The 12,900-nt window shown below is 50.9% G+C and overlaps 1 protein-coding gene across 1 annotated transcript in view; it reads right to left on the reverse strand.

Moving 5' to 3' along the window:
* Window positions 1-11,795, reverse strand: part of LOC142279228 (uncharacterized) — a 31,536-nt gene extending 19,741 nt beyond the window's left edge. Inside the window, exon 1 of the mRNA XM_075332676.1 lies at window positions 11,718-11,795. The gene's annotated coding sequence lies outside the window, so the exon portion shown is untranslated. The remainder of the gene's footprint in view (window positions 1-11,717) is intronic.
* Window positions 11,796-12,900: the final 1,105 nt, after the last annotated feature.

The raw sequence follows: 12,900 nt of genomic DNA on the forward strand, positions 1-12,900 counted from the left end.
AATCTCTCTTTTTATACACCCTAAAATCTTGTTTGCTTTAGCAGCTGCTGCCTGACATTGAGTGCTGCTGCTCAGCTTATTTGTAATGAGAATACCCAAGTCCTTCTCCTGTTCTGTAGTCCCGAGTTTACTTCCATTTAATGTATACGCAGCTATAGGATTACTCCGTCCTAGGTGCATTACTTTACATTTATCAACATTAAATCTCATTTGCCAAGTATCTGCCCATTCTGACATCTTATCCAGATCTTTTTGTAATATTGTACTATCCAGGTCCGTATCTTATCTTATATATTAACCCCTTCACGACTTTTGACGGATGTATCCGTCATGGTGCCCTGGTACTTAAAGACCCATGACGGATACATCCGTCATGGCGAAATTGCGACCCCCGAAGCCCCGGTGTCCGCGATCGGTTTTCAAAAACTGTAGATTCGGGAAAGAGAGGACTTGTACCTGACCTCAGGAGGGGTGGTGTCTCCTTCCCGGACCTACGGAGGCTGTGATTGGCTGACGAACGCCACTCAGCCAATCACAGCCAGTGTAATGTTTCAGCCATTGGAAATGGCTGAAGCATTTAAAGGGAACCTGTCAGCAGAAATTTCCCCTAAAACCTAACAGATTCCCCCTCTGCAGCTCCTGGGCTGCATTCTAGAAAGGTCCCTGTTATTATTGTGCCCCCTTTCTGACCAAAAAAAAGAGTTTATAAAGTGGTACCTTTTTGGCTTCGGATTCTATAAATGTGACACGGGGGCGGGCTGCCTGATGGCCGTTATTATGCCCCCTGGTCCTGTATGCCGCCCCCATCGCTGATTTCCATACTTGTGGACGCCGCCCACTGCTCCAGCCATCCCCGCGCATGCCCAGTGCCCATCTCTCGTGGATGAGCACTGCCCAGTGTCACCGCTGGTGACATGCGCGCAGGGTTTAGATTATGGGCGGTTGCTTGGTAATAAACATCACAGCACCGCCCATAATCGCGGGACCGCGCTTTCCCCCTCGGCGTCCTTCATTCTGCGCAAGCGCGGTGCTGCTGACCCCACGTCACCTCCTTCCCATCTATTTCCTGCCTCAGGGCAAGATGGGAAGGAGGTGACGTGAGGTCAGCAGCAGCGCGCGTGCGCAGAACGAAGCAGGCCGAGGGGGGAAAGCGCGGTCTCACGATTATGGGCGGTTGCTTGGTAATAAACATCACAGCACCGCCCATAATCTAAACCCTGCGCGCACGTCACCAGCGGTGACACTGGGCACAGTGCTCATCCACGAGAGATGGGCACTGGGCATGCGCGGGGATGGCTGGAGCAGTGGGCGGCGTCCACAAGTATGGAAATCAGCGATGGGGGCGGCATACAGGACCAGGGGGCAGAATAACGGCCATCAGGCAGCCCGCCCCCGTGTCACATTTATAGAATCCGAAGCCAAAAAGGTACCACTTTATAAACTCTTTTTTTTGGTCAGAAAGGGGGCACAATAATAACAGGGACCTTTCTAGAATGCAGCCCAGGAGCTGCAGAGGGGGAATCTGTTAGGTTTTAGGGGAAATTTCTGCTGACAGGTTCCCTTTAAATCCAGCTATGGTCAGTGCAGCTGTAGCACTGGCCATTGGCTGGAGCTGAGTGAGCTTTGCTGCACCCGCCCCCAGCTTTGATTGGAGAGATCGGCCTTGTGACCGATCTCTCCAAGCACCGTGCATCTGGGACTGGGTGAGCTGTAGGAGATCGCTCTCCTCAGCTTCTCCCTCCGTGGAATCTGAGGAGAGCGATCCCTGCGGGTGCCCATCTGTGAGTCACAGCCCCCGATCCACCGTTGCCCTCCTCCATCTGCTTCGCCCCTGCTCTCCCGCTGCCACCCCTGCATGTGAGGCAGCTTCTCTCCCACTGCGCCCCTGCATGTGATGCCGCTACTCTCCCGCTGCGCCCCTGCGTGTGACGCCGCTACTCTCCCGCTGCGCCCCTGCATGTGACGCCGCTACTCTCCCACTGAGCCCCTGCATGTGACACCGCTACTCTGCTGCTGCGCCCCTGCATGTGACGCCGCTACTCTCCCACTGCGCTCCTGCATGTGATGCCGCTACTCTCCCGCTGTGCCCCTGCATGTGACGCCGCTACTCTCCTCCCGCTGCGCCCCCCTGCATCTGACGCCGCTGCTTTCTTTCTGCTGCCTCCTGGTATCCGCCGCTGCGCCGCCTCCACTCCCCCATCAGCCACTGCACTCTCCCCATGAGCCACAACACTCTCCCCATCAGCCACCGCACTCTCCCCATCAGCCACCGCACTCTCCCCATCAGCCACCGCACTCTCCCCATCAGCCACCGCACTCTCCCCATCAGCCACCGCACTCTCCCCATCAGCCACCGCACTCTCCCCATCAGCCACCGCACTCTCCCCATCAGCCACAGCACTCTCCCCATCAGCCACAGCACTCTCCCCATCAGCCACAGCACTCTCCCCATCAGCCACAGCACTCTCCCCATCAGCCACAGCACTCTCCCCCATCAGCCACAGCACTCTCCCCATCAGCCACAGCACTCCCCCCATCAGCCACAGCACTCCCCCCATCAGCCACCCCACTCCCCCCATCAGCCACCCCACTCCCCCCATCAGCCACCCCACTCCCCCCATCAGCCACTCCACTCCTCCCATCAGCCACCGCACTCTCCGCATCAGCCACCGCACTCTCCCCATTAGCCACAGCACTTTCCCCATCTGCCGCTGCCCCCCTGCATTTGCCACCTCACTCCCCCATCAGTCTGCTGTCTCCCATCCCCTTAATCCTCTTCCCCCTCTCCCACCTCTCCCCCTTCTGGATCTGCTGCAATACTGCTGCCTAGATCCATTCTGTAAGGTAGCTATCCCCAATTTCATCTCCCACTCCCCTTCCACCCTCCGCCGCTTTTGTATCCGTTGCGCCCTTACCCATCCTCCGCCACTCCTCCATCCGCCGCGCCCTCCACCCATCCTCCGCTGCTCCTGCATCCATTGCACCCTCTTCCATCCTCCATCCATCTTTTTTTCCATCCCACCTAGTCCCCCCCCTTTTTCCAGCACATCCATGCGTGCGTCCTGATTTTTTTTTTGTAAACTAAGAAAGAAATACAAATAAACTTAGTTTAGGGCCAGTAAAATTATACTGTAGTAATCGTCAACTACAGTATTTTTTACTGAATATTGTAAGGATCAGCCCAGTGCCACACATGAGAGCGATGCACAAGTCTCACAAAGCATCATCCGACACGGTCGCTCTCTTCCAGACAGGAGTGTGCGGCTGTGTCGGGTGATGCGATGCGAGATTTGTGCATCGCTCTCACGTGTGGCACTTGCCTTAATGGGGCTTTACACGCTACGATATCGTTAATGTTTTATTGTCGGGGTCACGTTGTTAGTGGCGCACATCTGGCGTCATTAACGATATCGCAGCGTGTGACACCAGCAACCTTAAGCGACCTCAAAAATGGTGAAAATCGTTCACCATGGAGAGGTCGTCCCAAAACCAAAAATCGGTAATGGTCGCTTATCGATGTTGTTCGTCGCTCCTGCGGCAGCACACATCGCTGTGTGTGACACCACAGGAGCGAGGAACGTCTCCTTACCTGCCGCAGGCCGCAATACGGAAGGAAGGAGGTGGGCGGGATGTTACGTCCCACTCATCTCCGCCCCTCCGCTTTGATTGATTTGATTTGATCCGCTTAGTGACGTCGCGGTGACGTCGCTGTGATGCCGAACGTCCCTCCCCCTTGAAGGAGGGATTGTTCGGCAGTCACAGCGACGACGCCGACCAGGTAAGTGCGTGTGACGCTGCCGTAGTGATAATGTTCGCTGCGGCAGCGATCACACGAAATTGCATGCACGACGGGGGCAGGTGCTTTTGCGTACGATATCGCTAGCAATTGCTAGCAATATCGTAGCATGTAAAGCCTGCTTTAGTGTCAGTTGCAGGCGCTCATATATATATATATATATATATTTATTTTTATTTTTTTTTTACTGACGTCTGTATTTTTTATTTCACCAAACTAATATTTTTTTGTATGGGGGGGGGTCTAGTTTACAACGTGGGGTCACATGTGGGGGAGCACCACTGTTTGGGCACATCAGGGGGATCTACAAATGCAACATGGTGCGGCTAACGATTCCAGCTAATTTTCCATTTAAAAAGTCAAATGACGGTCCTTCCCTCTGGAGCTCTGCCGTGCGCCCAAACAGTGGTTTTCTGCCACATATGAGGTATCAGCGTACTCAGAACAAATTGCCCAACAAATTTTGAGGTCCATTTTATCCTGTTACCCCTGTAAAAATTAAAAAATTGAGCCTAAAATAACATTTTTGTGGAAAAAAAAGTACTTTTTTTGTTTTTATGCCTCAATGTATGAAGAAGTGCTTATTACCCATCTAGATTTATGCCATGGGGGGTCTAGTTTCCAAAATGAGGTCACTTGTGGGGGAGCTCCATTGTTTAGGCACCTCAGGGGGTCTCCAAACGCAACATGGCGTACGCTAATAATTCCAACCAATTTTGCTGTGAAATGGCGCTCCTTCTCTTCTGAGCCCCGCCGTGTGCCCAAACAATTACTTTCCACCACATATGAGGTATCTGTGTACTCAGGAGAAATTGCACAATACATTTTATGGTGCATTTTTTCCTGATACCCTTGTGGAAAAAAAAACTACCTGTTTGAAATAACAATTTCATGGTAAAAAAAATATATATATATTTTCACAGCTGAACATTCTAAACTTTTGTGAAGCCTCCAGGGGTTGAAAGTGTTCAGTAAACATCTAGATAAATTCTATGAGGGGTCTAGTTTCCAAAATGGGGTCACTTGTGGGGGAGCTCCATTGTTTAGGCACCTCAGAGGGTCTTCAAACACAACATGGCATCTGCTAACGATTCCAGACAATTTTGCGTTTGAAAAGTCAAATGACACTCCTAGCCTTCCGAGCCCTGCTGTGCGCCCAAACATTTGATTTCCACCACATATGAGGTATCTGTGTACTCAGGAGAAAATACACCATACATTTTATGTTACAATTTTTCCTGATACCCTTGTAAAAAAAAGCTACTTGGTTGAAGTAACAATTTTGAGGTAATTTTTTTTTTTTATTTTCACGGCTCAAAGTTATTAACTTTTGTGAAGCCCCCAGAGGTTCAAAGTGCTCAATAAACATCTAGATAAATTCCATGAGGGGTTTAGTTTCCAAAATGGGGTCACTTGTGGGGAGCTCCATTGTTTAGGCACCTCAAACGCAACATCGCATCCGCTAATTATTCCAGACAATTTTGCTTTCAAAAATTCAAATGATGCTCCTTCTTTTCTGAGCCCTGCTATGTGCCCAAACAATTGATTTCCCCCACATATGAGATATCAGTGTACTCAGGAGAAATTGCACAATTAATTGTATGGTGCATTTTTCCTGATACCCTTGTGAAAATGCTAAATTTTATGGCTAAAGTAACATTTTTGTGTAAAAAAGTAAAATTTTCATTTTTTCCTTCCACATTGCTTTGGTTGCTGTAAAGCTCCTAAAGGGTTAATAAACTTCTTGGATGTAGTTTTGAGCAGTGTGAGGTGTGCAGATTTTAGAATGGGGTCACTTTTGGGTATTTTCTGTCCCTTACGCCTCTCAAAGTCACTCCAAATGTGATGTGGTACCTAAAAAATATTTTTTTAAATTTTGTTGAAAAAATGAAAAATTGCTGATGAACTTTGAACCCTTCTAACTTCCTAACGAAAAAAAAAAATTATTTTGAAAATTGCGCTGGTGTAAAGTAGACAAGTTGGAAATGTTATATAGTAACTATTTTGTGCGACATATCTCTCAGATTTATGGGCATAAAATGTCAAATTTTGAAAATTGCGAAATTTTAAAAATCTTCGCCAAATTTCCAAAATTTTCACAAATAAACGCAAAACATATCGGCCTAAATTTACCACTGACATGAAGTACAATATGTCACGAAAAACAATGTCAGAATCGTCAGGATCCGTTGAAGCGTTCCAGAGTTATAACCTGTCAAAGTGACACTGGTCAGAATTGCAAAAAATGGCTGGGTCTTTAAGGTGAAAACAGGCTGGGGGCTGAAGGGGTTAAGTATAGTAAAAAAAGCTCCAAAAATCCTACTGGGGCTTATTTTCACGGTTTCCAGGAAACAGAATAGAAAGAGCTGTCGGTGCCTTCTCCCCCATACACAGAGGATATGGTCACTGCTGAGTCATTATATCAGCCCCAGTTACAAGGGAAGTAAAATGAAAATACCGAACTAATCCCCCCCCCCCCCCCCCCCGAATATGTGAAATATAGGAAAATACCACTGTCAATCCAAATCTCTGTTATTATCAGGTAAAAATCAGCCATATATACAAAATAATAAGTGTTACAAAATAGCTAAGAAATATTTACATGTGGTCATAAACATATAATATGACAGTGTCCGGCTTTCAGTCATAGGGATGGCCCCGATGAGGTTTTAGTCATTGCTCAGTATACAGTGATCAGTGGTTGTATACGCGCTCTCAGCACTGACTGACAGCAGGTTCTAATGCTGAGCGGCTGTCAGTCACTGCGGGGGGAAGGGTATATATGTGGTAATAACAGACATTTCCATTATTTTCCCACCAGTATCACTCGACATCAGCAATAAAATCTCGAGGCTGAAGTCGGTTTCTTATTTGGATGGTTTTTTTTACAGGTTAAACAACACAAAAAATAACGATAATAAAGTACAATGCAGTGCGGAGCCATTAACCCTTTCCATAACACCCTGCGTTTGATGCCGATTTTTGTGCCAGTTTTATCATTGTTGTTGCTGCTTTTCAGAGTATTCACATCCGGCTCCGCACTGCACTGGATTAGATAGGTTTTAATCTACAAAAATAAAAACAGTAAAAAAGACCCCAAAAAACCCCAGAAAAAAAAAAGAAACCGACTTCAGCGTCGTCATAAAAACAAACAAAAGACGACGACAGAAACAGGAAAATGAAGGAGAGCAAAATAATAGAGACCCTGCACCTACCTCCACCTGCAGAGCCGCACACTAGATATATAATACCCTGCACCTACCTCCACCTGCAGAGCCGCACACTAGATATATAATACCCTGCACCTACCTCCACCTGCAGAGCCGCACACTAGATATATAATACCCTGCACCTACCTCCACCTGCAGAGCCGCACACTAGATATATAATACCCTGCACCTACCTCCACCTGCAGAGCCGCACACTAGATATATAATACCCTGCACCTACCTCCACCTGCAGAGCCGCACACTAGATATATAATACCCTGCACCTACCTCCACCTGCAGAGCCGCACACTAGATATATAATACCCTGCACCTACCTCCACCTGCAGAGCCGCACACTAGATATATAATACCCTGCACCTACCTCCACCTGCAGAGCCGCACACTAGATATATAATACCCTGCACCTACCTCCACCTGCAGAGCCGCACACTAGATATATAATACCCTGCACCTACCTCCACCTGCAGAGCCGCACACTAGATATATAATACCCTGCACCTACCTCCACCTGCAGAGCCGCACACTAGATATATAATACCCTGCACCTACCTCCACCTGCAGAGCCGCACACTAGATATATAATACCCTGCACCTACCTCCACCTGCAGAGCCGCACACTAGATATATAATACCCTGCACCTACCTCCACCTGCAGAGCCGCACACTAGATATATAATACCCTGCACCTACCTCCACCTGCAGAGCCGCACACTAGATATATAATACCCTGCACCTACCTCCACCTGCAGAGCCGCACACTAGATATATAATACCCTGCACCTACCTCCACCTGCAGAGCCGCACACTAGATATATAATAACCTGCACCTACCTCCACCTGCAGAGCCGCACACTAGATATATAATACCCTGCACCTACCTCCACCTGCAGAGCCGCACACTAGATATATAATACCCTGCACCTACCTCCACCTGCAGAGCCGCACACTAGATATATAATACCCTGCACCTACCTCCACCTGCAGAGCCGCACACTAGATATATAATACCCTGCACCTACCTCCACCTGCAGAGCCGCACACTAGATATATAATACCCTGCACCTACCTCCACCTGCAGAGCCGCACACTAGATATATAATACCCTGCACCTACCTCCACCTGCAGAGCCGCACACTAGATATATAATAACCTGCACCTACCTCCACCTGCAGAGCCGCACACTAGATATATAATACCCTGCACCTACCTCCACCTGCAGAGCCGCACACTAGATATATAATACCCTGCACCTACCTCCACCTGCAGAGCCGCACACTAGATATATAATACCCTGCACCTACCTCCACCTGCAGAGCCGCACACTAGATATATAATACCCTGCACCTACCTCCACCTGCAGAGCCGCACACTAGATATATAATACCCTGCACCTACCTCCACCTGCAGAGCCGCACACTAGATATATAATACCCTGCACCTACCTCCACCTGCAGAGCCGCACACTAGATATATAATACCCTGCACCTACCTCCACCTGCAGAGCCGCACACTAGATATATAATACCCTGCACCTACCTCCACCTGCAGAGCCGCACACTAGATATATAATACCCTGCACCTACCTCCACCTGCAGAGCCGCACACTAGATATATAATACCCTGCACCTACCTCCACCTGCAGAGCCGCACACTAGATATATAATACCCTGCACCTACCTCCACCTGCAGAGCCGCACACTAGATATATAATACCCTGCACCTACCTCCACCTGCAGAGCCGCACACTAGATATATAATACCCTGCACCTACCTCCACCTGCAGAGCCGCACACTAGATATATAATACCCTGCACCTACCTCCACCTGCAGAGCCGCACACTAGATATATAATACCCTGCACCTACCTCCACCTGCAGAGCCGCACACTAGATATATAATACCCTGCACCTACCTCCACCTGCAGAGCCGCACACTAGATATATAATACCCTGCACCTACCTCCACCTGCAGAGCCGCACACTAGATATATAATACCCTGCACCTACCTCCACCTGCAGAGCCGCACACTAGATATATAATACCCTGCACCTACCTCCACCTGCAGAGCCGCACACTAGATATATAATACCCTGCACCTACCTCCACCTGCAGAGCCGCACACTAGATATATAATACCCTGCACCTACCTCCACCTGCAGAGCCGCACACTAGATATATAATACCCTGCACCTACCTCCACCTGCAGAGCCGCACACTAGATATATAATACCCTGCACCTACCTCCACCTGCAGAGCCGCACACTAGATATATAATACCCTGCACCTACCTCCACCTGCAGAGCCGCACACTAGATATATAATACCCTGCACCTACCTCCACCTGCAGAGCCGCACACTAGATATATAATACCCTGCACCTACCTCCACCTGCAGAGCCGCACACTAGATATATAATACCCTGCACCTACCTCCACCTGCAGAGCCGCACACTAGATATATAATACCCTGCACCTACCTCCACCTGCAGAGCCGCACACTAGATATATAATACCCTGCACCTACCTCCACCTGCAGAGCCGCACACTAGATATATAATACCCTGCACCTACCTCCACCTGCAGAGCCGCACACTAGATATATAATACCCTGCACCTACCTCCACCTGCAGAGCCGCACACTAGATATATAATACCCTGCACCTACCTCCACCTGCAGAGCCGCACACTAGATATATAATACCCTGCACCTACCTCCACCTGCAGAGCCGCACACTAGATATATAATACCCTGCACCTACCTCCACCTGCAGAGCCGCACACTAGATATATAATACCCTGCACCTACCTCCACCTGCAGAGCCGCACACTAGATATATAATACCCTGCACCTACCTCCACCTGCAGAGCCGCACACTAGATATATAATACCCTGCACCTACCTCCACCTGCAGAGCCGCACACTAGATATATAATACCCTGCACCTACCTCCACCTGCAGAGCCGCACACTAGATATATAATACCCTGCACCTACCTCCACCTGCAGAGCCGCACACTAGATATATAATACCCTGCACCTACCTCCACCTGCAGAGCCGCACACTAGATATATAATACCCTGCACCTACCTCCACCTGCAGAGCCGCACACTAGATATATAATACCCTGCACCTACCTCCACCTGCAGAGCCGCACACTAGATATATAATACCCTGCACCTACCTCCACCTGCAGAGCCGCACACTAGATATATAATACCCTGCACCTACCTCCACCTGCAGAGCCGCACACTAGATATATAATACCCTGCACCTACCTCCACCTGCAGAGCCGCACACTAGATATATAATACCCTGCACCTACCTCCACCTGCAGAGCCGCACACTAGATATATAATACCCTGCACCTACCTCCACCTGCAGAGCCGCACACTAGATATATAATACCCTGCACCTACCTCCACCTGCAGAGCCGCACACTAGATATATAATACCCTGCACCTACCTCCACCTGCAGAGCCGCACACTAGATATATAATACCCTGCACCTACCTCCACCTGCAGAGCCGCACACTAGATATATAATACCCTGCACCTACCTCCACCTGCCTGCAGAGCCGCACACTAGATATATAATACCCTGCACCTACCTCCACCTGCAGAGCCGCACACTAGATATATAATACCCTGCACCTACCTCCCCCTGCAGAGCCGCACACTAGATATATAATACCCTGCACCTACCTCCACCTGCAGAGCCGCACACTAGATATATAATACCCTGCACCTACCTCCTCCTGCAGAGCCGCACACTAGATATATAATACCCTGCACCTACCTCCTCCTGCAGAGCCGCACACTAGATATATAATACCCTGCACCTACCTCCTCCTGCAGAGCCGCACACTAGATATATAATACCCTGCACCTACCTCCTCCTGCAGAGCCGCACACTAGATATATAATAACCTGCACCTACCTCCACCTGCAGAGCCGCACACTAGATATATAATACCCAGCACCTACCTCCACCTGCAGAGCCGCACACTAGATATATAATACCCTGCACCCACCTCCACCTGCAGAGCCGCACACTAGATATATAATAACCTGCACCTACCTCCACCTGCAGAGCCGCACACTAGATATATAATACCCTGCACCTACCTCCACCTGCAGAGCCGCACACTAGATATATAATACCCCTGCACCTACCTCCACCTGCAGAGCCGCAACACTAGCTATATAATACCCTGCACCTACCTCCACCTGCAGAGCCGCACACTAGATATATAATACCCTGCACCTACCTCCACCTGCAGAGCCGCACACTAGATATATAATACCCTGCACCTACCTCCACCTGCAGAGCCGCACACTAGATATATAATACCCTGCACCTACCTCCACCTGCAGAGCCGCACACTAGATATATAATACCCTGCACCTACCTCCACCTGCAGAGCCGCACACTAGATATATAATACCCTGCACCTACCTCCACCTGCAGAGCCGCACACTAGATATATAATACCCTGCACCTACCTCCACCTGCAGAGCCGCACACTAGATATATAATACCCTGCACCTACCTCCACCTGCAGAGCCGCACACTAGATATATAATACCCTGCACCTACCTCCACCTGCAGAGCCGCACACTAGATATATAATACCCTGCACCTACCTCCACCTGCAGAGCCGCACACTAGATATATAATACCCTGCACCTACCTCCACCTGCAGAGCCGCGCACCGGATATATGGTAGATGCTAGAGTGTACAGGCTCCTTCCCGGCATGACGTCACTACGGTCACGTGTTAGAGGCGTGGTCGGGGGCGGGGTCTAATGTCACACTGCACGTAGGAGACGCCACTTCCTCCTGCTTCTCGGCATGTGTGGACGCTGCTTCTCGGCATGTGTGGACGCTGCTTCTGCTGCAGCCTCTACCTCAGGACTCCGCGCTATGGATGACTCTTTCCTGCACAGACCAAGGTCAGTGTCTTCATAGTTATAAACGGGAGATCTTTCATTACTGTGTGTGTAACCTTCATGCTGTGCCTGGTCTGGAACTTTTTTGCGGGAGGCTCAGTGCTGCTGAGGTCAGTGGGGGTCTCGGTCCTCTGCTGGGGATGGTGGTCAGTGCTTGGGTCAGGGGGGGCTCGGTCCTCTGCTGGGGACGGTGGGGGTCCAGTGCTGGGGACGGTGGAGGTCCAGTGCTGGGGTCAGTGGGGGGCTCTGTCCTCTGCTGGGGATGTTGGGGGTCCAGTGCTGGGATCAGTGGGGGGCTCGGGTCGTCTGCTGGGGACGGTGGGGGTCCAGTGCTGGGGTCGGTGGGGGGCTTGGTCCTCTACTGGGGTCGGTGGGGGGCTCGGTCCCTCTGCTGGGGACGGTGGGGGGTCCAGTGCTGGGGTCGTGGGGGGGGCTCGGTCCTCTGCTGGGGATGTTGGGGGTCCAGTGCTGGGGTCAGTGGGGGGCTCGCTCCTCTGCTGGGGACGGTGGGGGTCCAGTGCTGGGGTCGTGGGGGGGGCTCGGTCCTCTGCTGGGGATGTTGGGGGTCCAGTGCTGGGGTCAGTGGGGGGCTCGCTCCTCTGCTGGGAACGGTGGGGGTCCAGTGGTGGGGGGCTCGCTCCTCTGCTGGGGACGGTGGGGGTCCAGTGCTGGGGTTGGTGGGGGGCTCGGTCCTCTGCTGGGGACGGTGGAGGTCCAGTGCTGGGGTCGGGTGGGGGGGCTCGGTCCTCTCTGGGGACGGTGGGGGTCCAGTGCTGGGGTCGGTGGGGGGCTCGCTCCTCTGCTGGGGACGGTGGGGGTCCAGTGCTGGGGTTGGTGGGGGGCTCGGTCCTCTGCTGGGGACGGTGGAGGTCCAGTGCTGGGGTCGGTGGGGGGCTCGGTCCTCTGCTGGGGACGGTGGGGGTC

The sequence above is a fragment of the Anomaloglossus baeobatrachus genome, unplaced genomic scaffold (assembly GCF_048569485.1).
Source record: "Anomaloglossus baeobatrachus isolate aAnoBae1 unplaced genomic scaffold, aAnoBae1.hap1 Scaffold_428, whole genome shotgun sequence".
In the NCBI taxonomy this organism is placed as follows: domain Eukaryota; kingdom Metazoa; phylum Chordata; class Amphibia; order Anura; family Aromobatidae; genus Anomaloglossus; species Anomaloglossus baeobatrachus.